Here is a 15,417-nt window from a genome sequence, read left to right on the forward strand (position 1 = left end):
ACCTTGCAGATGTACTTCACGTTCCGAACATAACAAAGAATCTAGTTTCAGTTGGCCAGATGATTAAGCAAGGTTTGCAGATGAATGTAGACATGCCTGAAATGAGTGCTGCGATGTTTGCAAATGGTTCAGGAATTGTTGCAGACACAGACATTTGGCATAAAAGAATTGGACATGTGAATGTGCAGAGAATGAAGTCTATGCAGACTAAAGGAATTGTGACAGGGCTGCCAAATGTTAAAGTGGAAGGTATGCAGAGAATATGTGAAGCATGCCAATTTGGAAAGCAAACAAAGCATGTATTTTCACGTAACAGATATGTGAGCAGAAATGCACTAGATGTTGTGCATTTAGATGTATGGGGTCCTACTACAAAGACCATGTCTATGGGAGGCTACAGGTATTATGTGACCTTCATTGATGACCACACAAGGAAAGTGTGGGTATATTTCATGAAGAAGAAGAGTGAGGTGTTCACTCACTTTCAAAATTTCAGAGTTTTGGTTGAAAAGAAAACAGGGAAAAATGTAAAGTGCCTAAGGTCAGATGGAGGGGGAGAGTACTTCTCCAATGAGTTCTTTGAATTTTTGAAGAAGAGTGGTATTCGGAGACAGTTTACATGCAGATACACTCCGCAGCAAAATAGAGTTGCTGAGCGAAAAAACAGGCACATTGCTAAGATTGCGCGAGCATTGATGGAAGAGAAGAATATGCCGCATAGCTATTGGGTTGAGGCTATTTCTACAGCAGTATACATCATGAACACTCCAACTACAGCCATACATGATGTAACTCCAGAGGAGAGGTTTACTGGCAGAAAACCAGATTTGTCTCATCTGAAAGTTTTTGGATGCATTGCATATGTGCATGTGCCAGATGAGCTGAGAACTAAGCTGGATCCAAAAGCTAAAAAATGTGTGTTTATTGGATATTCCCTTGAGCAAAAGGGATACAGGTGTTATAACCCTGCTACACGTGAGTTGAGGGTAACCAGGGATGTTGTCTTCGATGAGATGAGCAGCTGGTATGCTGCTGAAAAAGAAGCTGTTGGGGCTAATGTGAGTGGAAGTGTAGTTGCACAGAATGCAGGTCAGTAATCACAGTCTTTGAGTGGACCAGGAGAGTCCTCATCTAGTGGGTCTATAGATAGACCATGGAGTGGTAGGCTGCGTCATAATACCAGTCCTCCAAATGGAGTGGTAGGCTACGTCATAATACCAGTCCTCCAAATGTGATTAGTACATCACGTAAAGGAAAAGAGAAAGTGGTTGAGCCCCTTGGTATGCCTGACATTTCTGCAGGGCATTCTCATGTTGATGGGTGGAGAGTCTAGTGGCTCAGATATGAGCCTTAATGAGGAGCTTGGGATCCCAGCTATGAGAACACCTGGTGTAAAGAAGGCTATGGAAGCCATGAATGAAAAGCTGCGAAGATCTGGGAAAGTGAAAAATCGTGTGCAAAGATTTACCTATGATGATTATGTGGCACATCACTATGCATATATATGCACATCACTATGCATATATGGCAAAGGTTGTGCAGGTTGTTGAGACCACATGCATTGATGAGGGTGTTGGAAATGTATGTTGGGAGAAAGCTATGGATGAGGAGATGAATGCACTATATGGAAATGAGACTTGGGATTTAGTGCCTGAAGGCAAGAAAGCCATTGGATGCAAGTGGGTGTACAAAGTAAAACATAAACAGGTATAAGGCTAGGTTGGTAGCCAAAGGGTATGCGCAGACATATGGCATTGATTATGAGGAAACTTTCAGCCCAGTTGCCAAGATGGCAACAGTGAGAGTTGTGATAGCAGTGGCTGTGTCAAAGCAATGGTCTTTACATCAGATGGATGTAAAGAATGCATTCTTGCATGGGGATTTGCAAGAAGAGGTGTATATGTTGCAGCCACCTGGTTATGAGGATGTGAGTCACCCCGAGCATGTTTGCAGGTTGAAGAAAGCCTTGTATGGCTTAAAGCAAGCACCAAGAGCATGGTCTGACAAGATTCCTGTAATGATCAAGTCATCTACATAGATGCAGAGATCTTTGATGTAGAGGATCCTACTATGTATAGGTGCATAGTAGGAAGCTTGATATACATGACGATCACCAGGCTAGATTTGAGCTATGCTGTTGGGTTGGTGAGTCAGTTTATGCAAGTTCCATGGAAACCGCATTTGGATGCATTGAGACGCATACTGAGGTATATGAAGTCTACTTTGCATTGTGGACTATTCTATGAGACTGGGACATAGATATGTGTACATGGGTACACAGATGCTGATTGGGTTGGTAGTATCTTAGATAGAAGATCTACCAGTGGATTCATGTTTTCTTTGGGGAGTGCTGCTGTGACTTGGAGCAGCAAGAAGCAGCCTACGGTTGCTCTATCCAGTACTAAACAGAGAGGAGCTGCTATGGCAACATGTGAGCTAGCTTGGTTGAGAAAGCTACTTGCAGATTTGGGTCTATCACTGGATAGACAAGTTGTCATTTTCTGTGTGACAACATTAGTAGTATACAGTTGGCCAGGAACCCAGTCTTTCATGCTCGCACGAAGCATATAGAGGTCCACTACCATTTCGTCAGAGAGAAGGTCTTGACAGGAGACGTTGACCTTGTTTATGTCAGCACACAGAGGATCAGGTAGCTGACATCTTCACCAAAGCATTGGGTACAGAGAAGCTCCGCAGATTCAGGGCTTCGCTTGGTGTACATGAGATGGAGTTGAGCTCGAGGGGGAGTGTTGAGATATCGAGCTCGTCTAGTGAGGCGGTGGACACTCATGACCTGCCTGGGGGATAGGCCCCACACTTACACCACTGGCATGGTTGGTGAGATCATGGGTGATATGCGGCCAGTGGGATGACAGGCTGTGTGACAGCCATTCTAGAGACTGGCATAGTTATAGCGCCAGCTCATTTAGTTGGGTTCACACTATAGAGAACCCGTGTATGTATTGGTTGAGTACCTTTCATATTATGTGTACTCTTATCTTGTATATGGTGTATTGAGTGTTGAGTGAAGAAGAAGAAGATTTTCAGCCTCTCACCTTGTGTGTTCTCTATTAGGGTTTTGTGAGTGTGTGTGTGTTGCAAGAGCTCAAGCTCTCTTCCCCCTTGCATCTTTTCAACGTATGGGTGTCCTAAGCACCACGAGCCCGTGCATTGCCTGGTCAGAATCCTCCAGGATCCTCCTTAGGTGTCCTGGGACTTCACTCAGGGACCGCTTCGTCGGCCCTCGCCCATCGTACCGGAAGCACACCATTTTTCACCATACCCAGGCTGGTCAAGATCTGGGCAGGTTTTTGCCGCGTGAGCTGTCCCTCGAACACTCCCCGCTAGCTGTTGCAACCGAACTTCCCTTAGTTAAACACATATGCCAAATGCTCCCTCCAGCATTCTGGTGTAAGATAGTCCTTTAAGAAAATAGGGTTTCTATGCAAGTTTTCTGTTTTGATTTTGTTTGAATACCATGAATAAATCTTAAATCCGTATCCCAATACTTCTAGATCCAGGTCTGAATTCCAGACAGAATTCCTCAAATTCTGTTAACTTGATCCTCAGATCAAAATCAAAAGTCTTAACTTAGTTTCGGATTCGGTTGGTGTTTTGAGTGCATTATTCATGAACTGGGCACATCATCATTGATTGAAACTGACGAAGGAATTAGGTCTTGGTCAATAGTCTAAATCAGAGTTTTGGGTCTGGAAAGGTTCTTCCTAAACTATCTTTCTTGAAAGGTAATATTTCAATTTCTCTTTTTCTAAATTTCGTTCATTGAATATTTGCTTACAGATTTCTAAACTAATCATGAATTCCTAGGAGGAATAAAATAATCATTTATCTCGATCTCCGACTTTGATAGTTTATTTGAATTTTCTCATTCCCATCTTAGTGAATATGAAACGGTAATATCTCCTCACATATTATCTACTTATTCATTTTTCCAATTTTTACAAAAATTAACAGAGGATTAAAGAGAACCCTTATTAAATTATAGAGATTCTATGTGCATCTAATTATGCATAAAATCCAATTCTGATGAAGTCACACTTTTATCATCATAAAAATCATTTATGATGAAAATCACTCTCTTAACATGAAAGAATATAATCACTCTTTTAATATAAAAGAATTTCTTTTATATTAAAAGAGTGATTTTCATCATAAATGATTTGTAAGCATAAACATACGCAAACAAATCATTTATGATGAAATCTACTCTTTTAATATAAAAGAATATCTTTTATGCATATGTTTATGCATAAAAATTATTTATGATAAAAATCACACTTTTAATATAAAAAAATATCTTTTATGCATATGTTTATGCATAAAAATCATTTATGATGAAAATCACACTTTAAATATAAAAGAATTTCTTTTATGCATATGTTTATGCATTATGATAAAAATCACACTTTTAATATAAAAGAATTTCTTTTATGCATATGTTTATGCATAAAAATCATTTATGATGAAAATTACACTTTTAATATATAAAAAATATCTTTTATGCATACAAATCATTTATGATAAAAATCACACTTTTAATATTTAAAAAAATATCTTTTATGCATATGTTTATGCATAAAAATCATTTATGCTAAAAATCACACTTTTAATATAAAAGAATTTATTTTATGCATATGTTTATGCATACAAATCATTTATGATAAAAATCACACTTTTAATATAAAAAATATCTTTTATGCATATGTTTATGCATAAAAATCATTTATGATGAAAATCACACTTTTAATATAAAAGAATTTCTTTTATGCATATGTTTATGCATGAAAATCATTTATGATGAAAATCACACTTTTAATATAGAAAAATTTCTTTTATGCATATGTTTATGCATAAAAATTATTTATGATAAAATTTATATTTTTAATATAAAAAATATCTTTTATGCATATGTTTATGCATAAAAATCATTTATGATGAAAATCATACTTTTAATATAAAAATATATATTTTATGCATATGTTTATGTATAAAAATTATTTATGATGAAAATCACAGAGTTAAGCTCGAGGGGGGAGTGTTGAGATATCGAGCTCATCTAGTGAGGCGGGTGACGTGAGGCAGTGGATACTGATGACGCGCCTAGGGGATAGGCCCCACTTACACCACTGGCATGGTTGGTGAGATCATGGGTGATATGTGGCCAGTGGGATGACAGGCTGTGTGACAACCATTCTAGAGACTGGCATAGTTATAGCGCCAGCTCATTTAGTTGGGTTCACACTATAGAGAACCCGAGTATGTATTTGGTTGAGTACCTTTTCATATGGTGGGTACTCTCATCTTTGTATATGGTGTGTTGAGTGTTGAGTGAAGAAGAAGAAGATTTTCAGCCTTCACCTTGTGTGTTTGCAAGAGCTCAAGCTCTCTTCTCCCTTGTGAGTTCTCTTTTAGGGTTTTGTGAGTGTGTGTGTGCTTGCAAGAGCTCAAGCTCTCTTCTCCCTTGCATCTTTTCATATTTCACATATGTGGTGGAGTTTTAAATTCTCAAATATTGAGATATTTCATCTCTCCTCTCTCCTAATTCAAGTCTAGTTCCAAAAAGTAAGCTAAACTGACCCAAAAATGGTAAAAAAAATTGACCAAAGTCATCTGGAAAACTTTAGAATCGGTTTGCTTGGTTAGAAGCTCACTTTCTCCTAAATAGAAGCCCTCCGCGTTTGTAGAAGCTTAATAGTATTTTAGGCACTGTTACTCTACTCCACCTTAGAGCCAAAAATAGTGATTTTAAAATTATAAAAGTGTTACTTTCATCAATATTGATTCTTATGCATAAAATGATGCATAAAAGAATATTTTTTTATTATAAAAGTCTTACTTTCACCAATATTGATTCTTATGCATAAAATGATGCATAAAAGATTTTTTTAATTATAAAAGTGTTACTATCATCAATATTGATTCTTATGCATAAAAGAATATTTTTTTATTATAAAAGTGTTACTTTCACCAATATTGATTTTTATGCATAAAAGAATTTTTATTATTATAAAAGTGTTACTTTCATCAAATTTGATTTTTTAACATAAATAGATGCATAAAAGGATTTTCTTTTATATAAAAGTATTATTTCCATGAAAGTTGGATTTTATGCATAAATAGATGCATACATAATTTTTATATCAAAATAAGAGTTCTCTTTAATCCTATGTTTAAATCCCATGAATATTGGTAAATGAATAAGTAAATACTTTGTGAGAGAAAATTCTACCGTTTCATATTCTCTAGGATGGTAATTAGAAAATTAAGAGAAACTATCAAAGTCAGAATTCTAGATAAATGATTAATTTATTCCTCATAGGAATTCATGGAGTAGTTTTAAATTCAGTTAAGCAAAATACTCAATGAATAAAATTCAGTAAAGTAGTAATTGAAATATTACCCTTCGAGAAAGTTAGTTCAGGGCTCAGAACCTTTCCAGACTCAAACCCTGAAGAATCAAACTATGACGAAGACTTAATCTTCTTCATCAGTTTCAAGAAAAGATGATGTGACCAGTTCAGGAAAATTTCACTCAAATCACCCACCGAATCTGAAATCAAGTTAAGACCCTTGATTCTGATCTGAGGATCAAGGTTACAGAATTCAGGAAATTCTCTTAGAATTTTACACCTGTGATCTAGAAGTATTGGGATACGGATTTAAGATATACCCATTGTATTCAAAAGAAAATCAAAACTGAAAACTTTCATAGAAACCCTGTTTTCTTAAAGGACTGTCTTATGCCAGAATACTTGAGGGAGCATTTGGTATATGTGTTTTTCTAAGGGAAGTTTGGTTGCAACAGCTGGTGGGGAGTGTTCAAAGGACGGCTGACGTGCGGTAAAAACCTGCCTAGCCCAGGTATGGTGAAAAATGGTATACTTCTAGTACGATGGGTGAAGGCCGACAAAGCGGTCTCTGAGTGAAGTGCCAAGACACCTAAGGAGGATCCTGGAGGGTTCTGACCAAGCGATGCACGGGCTCGCGGTGCTTAGGACACCCATGCGTATGTCATGGAAGATATGTATGATGACAAAAAATTATTGTAATCTGTTACTGGATCTTGTTGCTGACCAGCTGGTCTCGACGGAGAGTCTAGAGTGATACCTACTTTTGAGAAACAAGGAACTCGAATTTTGAGTTATGATATCTGTAACCAATAATTATTTGTCAATGGATTGTTTTATAAGTTAAAGTTTAAAGAGGAGTGTGCGTATCTGTATTCTAAAGCAAAAGTTAAGAAAGGCATTCAATTATGGGTGGGTGAGTACTTGTCTGCTTCTACCAATTCCAGTGGTTGGTGGCTAACCCATGGGCCGGATGGGGTTAGGCTGGAATCAGTAGAGTTTTAATAATAAAATTGATTAATAGGAACACGCTTAAAACTCGAATAGTTAAATATTAACCTGAAGACTTCTCAAATGAACAGATCAACGGCTGTGCCTGATTCAATTAGGAAAAAAGCGTTGATTCCCTTAAGATAAGTCTGTAATAGTTTCCCTTCTATCTGGTTTATTCAGATGAAGGTTAGTTCAGTATCTTGACCTTGTTAGAAAAATTTGTTAAGAAATTCAAAATGGTGGAATCGTCCCCGTTTTTCAGGCATGGAAAATTTTCCCGTTTTTAGTTTTCAGAATGACCACCAACTTAGTCTCATGCCCAGACATTCAAGGCCCCGAGTGGGAAACCCTACCCTGTGCATGAGGGAGCTGCTTCCGCTGCTACCATTTGGGAATCCCGTGCGTAGAGGGGGCAGTTGGGATCTCACAATTGGTATCAGAGCGCTGTTGTAAATTTACGTAATAGCAACAGAAATTGCTTAAAATTTTAAAGTAAATCTGGGAAATAACGTTTTCGCTTGTTAATATTATGTTGAATGAACTTCAAAATTTGAAAACTCATAAATTAAATTAGAAATTTATAGATGGATAACCCGAATATATCTGGCATTCCTTAACTCTCCCAGAGTCAGGATATGATAGCCTTTGCATTCGAGCACCTCATCAACTCTGCTACGACACCGGAGTAAGCAGAGTGAGACTCGCACGTCATTTTGAGAGTCTTTACTTTCCTGATCCTATTGAGCAACGTCGGCATATGTGGTTCTTTGGAGGACGATGTATTAATGTCAGTACCAGTCATCAGCGTCAGTCAGCGTCGTCAGAGGCTCATGCAAAATATTTCCTTAGCCATGAATTCTGATAAGGCTAGGGCTTGTTCAGCATGTACAACTCTTTGATCATTCACCCAGGAACTTCAAAATTTCATGCCGAGGATTTAGGCTTCTTAGCCGCTTTATCCCTAGAAGTAGAATTACAGCACCTCTTTCTGTAATGAATCGTGTGTACCATGGTATGTCTCCTTTGGAGTTTTGCTTCTTTATGCATACGGGATTGAGGCAGTGATTTGGGGAGCCGTGATGCTCTATGCATATATCAAAAACTTTTGATAAAAAACGATGTTTTGTAAAAAAAAATCCAGATTGATTTTGAAAGCAAGTACCGCCCAGGCAAAGAAAATGTGGTAGCAAATGCCCTCAGCAGAAAAACCTCCTTACTTGCAATTACTGTAGTGTCAAATCCTTTGATTATTGAAGCAAGAGAGAAGATCATGCAGGATAGATTCTTTGGCCCTATTGCTACCCTACTTATGCACGAAAGCAAAACTCCATAGGAGTAAAATCGAGTTCAAGGGTACATCCTGGATAATGGAATTATGTATTATAATCACAGGCTATGCATTCCCAATGATGAGGGAACTAAGGGTCAAATTTTGAATGAAGCCCATGATAGCCTTATTGTAGGACATCCAAGTTTCATTAAAACCTACATGTCTGTGAAGAAAAGCTTCTTTTGGCCTAGACTAAAAAACGATGTACTTAATCATGTACGTCAATGTCTGACCTGTCTCAGAAAGTCAAAGCCGAGAGAGTAAAAATGCCTAGGAAGTTACATCCATTAGACATCCCCCAGATGAAGTGGGAATGCATCAGTTGGATTTTATTACTGGATTACCTTCAGTGCAATCAGGTTACAACTCCATCTTCTTCATGGTAGTTGATAGACTAACCATCTAATTCCAGTAAAAGAAACCTACACTGCAGTGGATGTGGCTAGAGTGTTCCTCAAGGAAATTTTTAGATTGCATGGCCTACCTAGAAGAATAGTAAGTGATCTTGAGACCCCAAATTCACGTCAAGATTCTGGATTGCATTTTTTGAAGCAGTACAAACTTTCTTGGATCTCAGCATAGTTTACCACCCGGAGACCTATGGTAAAACTGAAAGGGTGAACCAGGTAATGGAAGATATACTTCGGTCATGCTGGTGGCAGGGAACCCAAGAAGTGGCTAAGCTATCTGCACCTAGTCGAGTTCGCCTACAATGCTTCTTATCACCAAAGTATTGGGATGAGCCCTTTCAAAGCTCTATATGGACAAGATTGCTTAACTCCATTAACTTGGTCCGACCCATTGATTAGGGTCGAGATGTCTAGACAGATGCTTGACGACATGGAGTAGCAGATGTAGTCAATTCGTAAAGATATAAAAGCTACCGAGGATAGACAAAAACAGTATGCAGATAAGAAGAGGACAGACATAAAGTTTGAAGAAGAAGATATGGTCTTCATTCGAGTACGCCTCGAAAGAAGTTCTCTATCTCTTGGGAAGTATAAGAAGTTATCCCCCAGATATTGTGGGCCATATCTGATTACAAAGAAAGTTGGTGACTTAGCCTACGAGCTTCTTTTGCCTCCTCATCTCAAAGTACATAATGTATTTCATGTCAGCCTTCTTAAAAAGTATATACCAAGCGCGAATCATGTGCTTGATGAGATGAAATCTTAACTTCTTCAACCCAAGGAAAGATGGAACTCCAACCTGAAGAAATCCTTGACGTTCGAGAAAAGGTTCTCAAGAATAGAACTATGAGAGAATTATTAGTTAAATGGAAGTTCTATCCTTTTGAAGATGCCACCTAGGAGAAAGCAGCTGAACTGTTGCGGGATTACCCCCATTTTGTGAGATGAGGACATCTCGCATTTTTCAAGTTGGAGACAATATAAGATTTCTCCCCAGCCCCTCAAGATGTCTAGTATTTTCCCTTGTAATCAATTCCCTCTTCAGAATAATAAAAGGTCTTGTTTCTACCTATTTTGGCTTAGAGAGAAAAAATGTTCTAGAGAGAGGTTATTCAGATTTTAGATATTTTTGGATGGAAAAATATCTCTTCTTATTAAAATAAATTTCCCCAAAATAGAAGTTCAAAAAGATTTTCAGAAGGTGCATTAGAAATAAAGGCCTTATCCCAAGGGTCCTGATTTTTTGAAAATTTTAAATTAAGATTTTGAGGGGCCAATCAGATTCATCCAAATGTATGGAGGAGATAAATTAAAGAAATAAAGAAAATTTCTTAAAAAATGAGAAAATACTCACATCAGAAGAAGAGTGGACTAAGGACCAAAGGAAATACTAAAAAAATAAATTTTTGACACCTGGGGACTCCCCCTCATGAAGGAGGCACCTATTTCACATGTGTGGTGGAGTTTTAAATTCTCAAATATTGAGATATTTCATATCTCCTCTCTCCAAATTCAAGTCTAGTTCCAAAAAGTAAGCTAAACTGACCCAAAAATGGTCAAAAATTGACCAAAGTGATCTGGAAAATTCTAGAATCAGTTTCCTTGGATAAAAGCTCGCTTTTTCCTATAAATGGAAGCCTCCCCCTTTGTAGAACCTTAATAGTTATGCACTGTTACTCTACTCCACCCCAGAGCCAAAAACAATGAACATAAAAATAATTTGACCAAAAACTCCTCTTTTTCCATTTAATTACTTGATTCTCAAATATCATGGGGATTCCTCTTTTTGCATAAAAATAAATTTACCAAAAATTACTCTTTTTCCATTTAATTACTTGATTCTAAAAAATCATGGGAATTCCTCTTTTTGCATAAAAATAAATTTACCAAAAACTCCTCTTTTGCCATTTAATTACCTTATTCTCAAATATCATGGGAATTCCTCTTTTTGCATAAAATTTTTTTTAACCAAAAATTGCTCTTTTCTCTTAATCATTTAATTAAGCATAATTTTGAAAAACTTATTTCTCACATGAATATGATGAAAATCATTCTTTTTGCCTAGAATATGGTAGGAAGTCCTCTTTTAGCATTATGCATAAAAATAAGATATGTATTATTTTCTAAAAAGTTTGCCATAGCTTCGCTGCTATTACTGATAATTTTTAATTTTTCTAAAAACGAATAAGACATTGCAATACAATTATGATAGAAGATCTATTCTTAAACTTAAATCTAAATTATGAAATTAAATCATAAATTTATCCATAATCATAAACTTAATTATGATTAATCTATTTCTATTATTCCTCTTTTCCCAAAATGATAGGATTATCTCTTTCACATTTAGAATCAATTAAAGTAGTCTTTTTAACTACTTATAATAATCTAAAAGAATTTACCATTATTTTGTTATCATAAAAGCATAAAAATACTATTTTCTTATCCTCTAGCTTAACAAGATTAGAGTTTAGTTTTGAGATAAGAATTCATCAATGAGAAGCATTCTTTTGCTAAAGAATTAGCCATAGGAATGACTATTCTTTCAGGAGAGAGAGATATACAAAAAAAGCATTCAAAATAACATAAAGATTAACTTTTTGGTGATTAATCATTTAAGTTCTTTGAGAAAGCTTGATTTGCATTAAAAATAACTAACTAAAAACTTCTCAAGCTTGAGAGGGGTTGAGAAGTAGAATCATTTGAGAATATTAACAAAAACCATGAAATTCCTTCTTACCTCTAGGTTTGGCTTGCTTCTTTATCTAGAAGTGAAGCCCCCAACCAATCAATTGGTTTAGTGAGTTGAGAAGAAAGCTGCAAGAGCTGTTGAAGAGAGAGAGAAGCTCCAATCCCTCCAAAGGTAGAGGATTTTTAAGGGATAATAGAAAATATGATTATTTTAATGTAATACTAGCATGGTATAGCTCACATATTTTTTTACAAAAGACTAAGGGTCTATTTATAGGTGAGGGAGGCCACTAACCAAGTCCAACTGGGTTCTAGAATTTTTCAGGTTCAGTTTGACTCAATTTGGGGACAAGATTTGGACCAGTTTGGCTCCCTTTTTGATCCAGGAGAGGAGAGATAAAAATATCGCAATTGTTTTGAATTAAAAAACCTTCCCACACATGTGAAGGAGGCACCTACCTCAAAGGTCCCCCCCTTCCTTATTACCAAGGTGTCAAAAATTCATCATTTCTCTAAAATATCTCATTTGTTTAGTAATATCTCTTAATTTTTAACTTAGTAAACCTTGTACTCAGTCAATTCTTCATCTTATGTGAGCATTTACTCATTTTTGAGTATTTTCTTTTATTCTTTGGATTTATCTCATCCCAACACTTGGATTAATCCTATTGGGCCATAGGAACCTTAATTGGACCATAATCCAAAAATTTCTAAAAATCTAGACCCTTAGGCTAAGTTCCCTTATATAATTTTTAATTGATTCCTAATGCACATTGGAAAGTTCATTTTGAATTTCTATTTCAAGGGAAACCATTTTAGACACTAGGAGGATTTTTATATCCAAAGATATCTCAATTTTGGATTATCTCTCTCTAGACATTTTCTCTCTCTAGATATTCTTTTCTCTCTAGGGTAAAACATGATCTTTCTTTTTTTTTCAGAGGGGAATAATTACAAGAACAAAAGGGGAGGTTCTTATACCTTTACACCTCAAAAGCTGGAGGGAGGAATCTTACATCCTACCCCACTTAAAAAACGCGAGATGTCCTCATCTCGCAGTAGAGTGGAGTATAATCTCTTTCATCTTCTTCCTCTTCAATCACTTCGAGCGTTACTATCTTGGAAGTGGACGGCCGATTTGGGAATATCTCCCTTTGACTTCCCCTATTTTGAGAGACGAAGGTCTTGCATTACTTTGGATTGAAACTAAGGGTTGGCTAGAGGGTCTACCTCTGGGATTTCCTTGATTTTGACGGAAAGGAACCTGATTACTCTGGAAAGAAGGAGTCGGAGTCTAGAATCTTGGTCCTTGACTTCCCTGCCCCATAAACCTTGATCCAAAAGGAGTTTGGCAATCCATACTACGATGTCCAAATCCTTGACAGTTATAGCATTTCACTTCTTTGTTCAAGGGTGGAACTTTTGAAGTTGAATTCCAGGGGATTGAGTTCCGAGAAAATGACCTTTCTTCCATTCTGGAACTTCCCATATCCTGAGATTGACCTTGTTGTATCTTAGTCGGTGGGAAGTTGGAATCACCTTCTGAAGCTAGAAATCTTTTGAGAAGGATGATGGTGCTGGCTTGGCGGGACATCAAAGGCCTTGGCAAAATCCTTCACCATCCGCACTGCTTCGGCCATGGAAACTGGCTTGGCATTCTTCAGTAGGACATTCAAAGGTTAGTTGAGTCCCCGAATGAACCTGGCCATCAGTTGTTCTTCATCCAGTAGTGGCGAGTACTTGAGGAGAAGTGCAAATGCTTGGTGATACACTTCAATAGTTCTACTCCCCTGGGTTAATTCTAAGAATTCGTTCATCTTGGTTTCCAAAACGTCGGGAAGTTAGAATCTCTTCCTTAGGTAAATCTGGAGATCATTCCATGTCTGGGTTTTTCAATCAAGATGGTTCGTCTCACAGTGGTTTCTCCATGCCACTCTAGCTGTTTCTACACAATAATGGTCCATCATACCGAAAATTTCATCTAAACATTCCTCTACGAGAATTTCAGTTATGCAGGTTCTCAATTTGTCATCCCTTAATTAGATTCACTGGGTCAAAGGTTAACAGCAGCAATCTGTCAGAACAAACCACTAATCTCATAGTGATTTGCTGAATTCATAATCATCATTCCAATTACTAACATCATCACTAGGATTTGTCCCATTCATCCTCATTGTGGCTTTGTTCAAATTATCTTCCTTCAACCAAAGTTCAGGAATCATCTTTCAATCAGAATCCAAATCATCTCATCAATTCTCAACCAAAATTCTAAAATCATATCAACCCACATTCAAATTCATCCTCTGGATAGCATTTTTGCTTATAACTTCAAGGTCTTAGATTTACTCATATATATTGTCAGTAAAGAGCTGCAGATATACCCACAGTATATATTGTCAGTAAAGAGCTACAGATATACCCACAGTATATATGGGTAGTCACGGTCCTTGGAGTTATAAGGTAAATACCATCATATCTAGGCCTCAAGCAAGTAAGGGATTCCATACAATTGTGTTACTTCCATCTGAAGACCCAATTTCCAATTCATGAATCTTCATTATGAATATCAAATTGTATGAATTTCATTTCATAATTACAATCTTTTACTGGTACTTCATACATTTTTGACTTTCTGGCTTTTCGGTTGTTCAACTTTAACCAATTTGCTCTTATACTAGTTGAAAGATCCCTGCCCCCTCTGTGCAACAAATTTCGGGGGTGCTAGTAGTGGAAATAGCATTTCTTACGTAGGGCAGAACCTCTCACTCAAGGCCTCGCCCACACGGATATCTGGACAACCTCTCACTCAGGGCCTCGCCCACACGGATATCTGGACAAGAGATTAACCCTCCCTCAGTTCTTCCAAAACCAAATCCTGAAAAACTTCCCTCGCCCAACAAACATAGGCGATTCCTAGGGATATTTTTATTCTAACGTAGTCAAGAGCCTTAACTAACCAAATTGATCTGACCAAACCCCTAGGTCACATGGTCAGATCAAGGAAAATACTTGCACTTGGATCATAGAGTCCAACGCTTTTTTCCTCATCAAAAGGCACAGTCGTTGATTCTTTTCCATAGAACAAGGGTTATCTGGGATTTACTTCAACTATCGTAACTTAACAAAATTGAGTCTCATTTTAGGGATCCATCAGTCTAGCCTAACCCCATCCAATCCCATGGGTTAGCCAACCGCCCAACCACTGTAGTGATAGGATCCATTTATAAATTTGGTTTTGTTTTCTCTTGGGTACCAGGGAAAAGAGTTCGTAGGCCCTCTAACTAGCGCTTCAAGCAAACTTCAAGATAGTCACACCATTTATAAATTTGGTTATGTTTTCTCTTGGGTACCAGGGAAAAGAGTTCCCAGGCCCTCTAGCCGACGCTTCAAGCAAACTTCAAGATAGTCACACCCAATACGAAATTGCCTGTTTTATAGATTGAGCTGTCTCTAAAACAATCTTTTAATGAAACATAGTATCACTGATCATAATCCTCCAAAATATCCAGCTTAAATTCTAATTTCCAATCATTCCTTCATCGGTGTACCTTTGGCATCATTGGCAACCAGAACGCTCACCACCTATTCACTTAGGGGCCTTTTCAATAGTTCCTAGCTCTTAGTA

The sequence above is a fragment of the Cibotium barometz genome, chromosome 26 (assembly GCF_041138505.1).
Source record: "Cibotium barometz isolate CiBa-2024 chromosome 26, ASM4113850v1, whole genome shotgun sequence".
Lineage (NCBI taxonomy): Eukaryota > Viridiplantae > Streptophyta > Polypodiopsida > Cyatheales > Cibotiaceae > Cibotium > Cibotium barometz.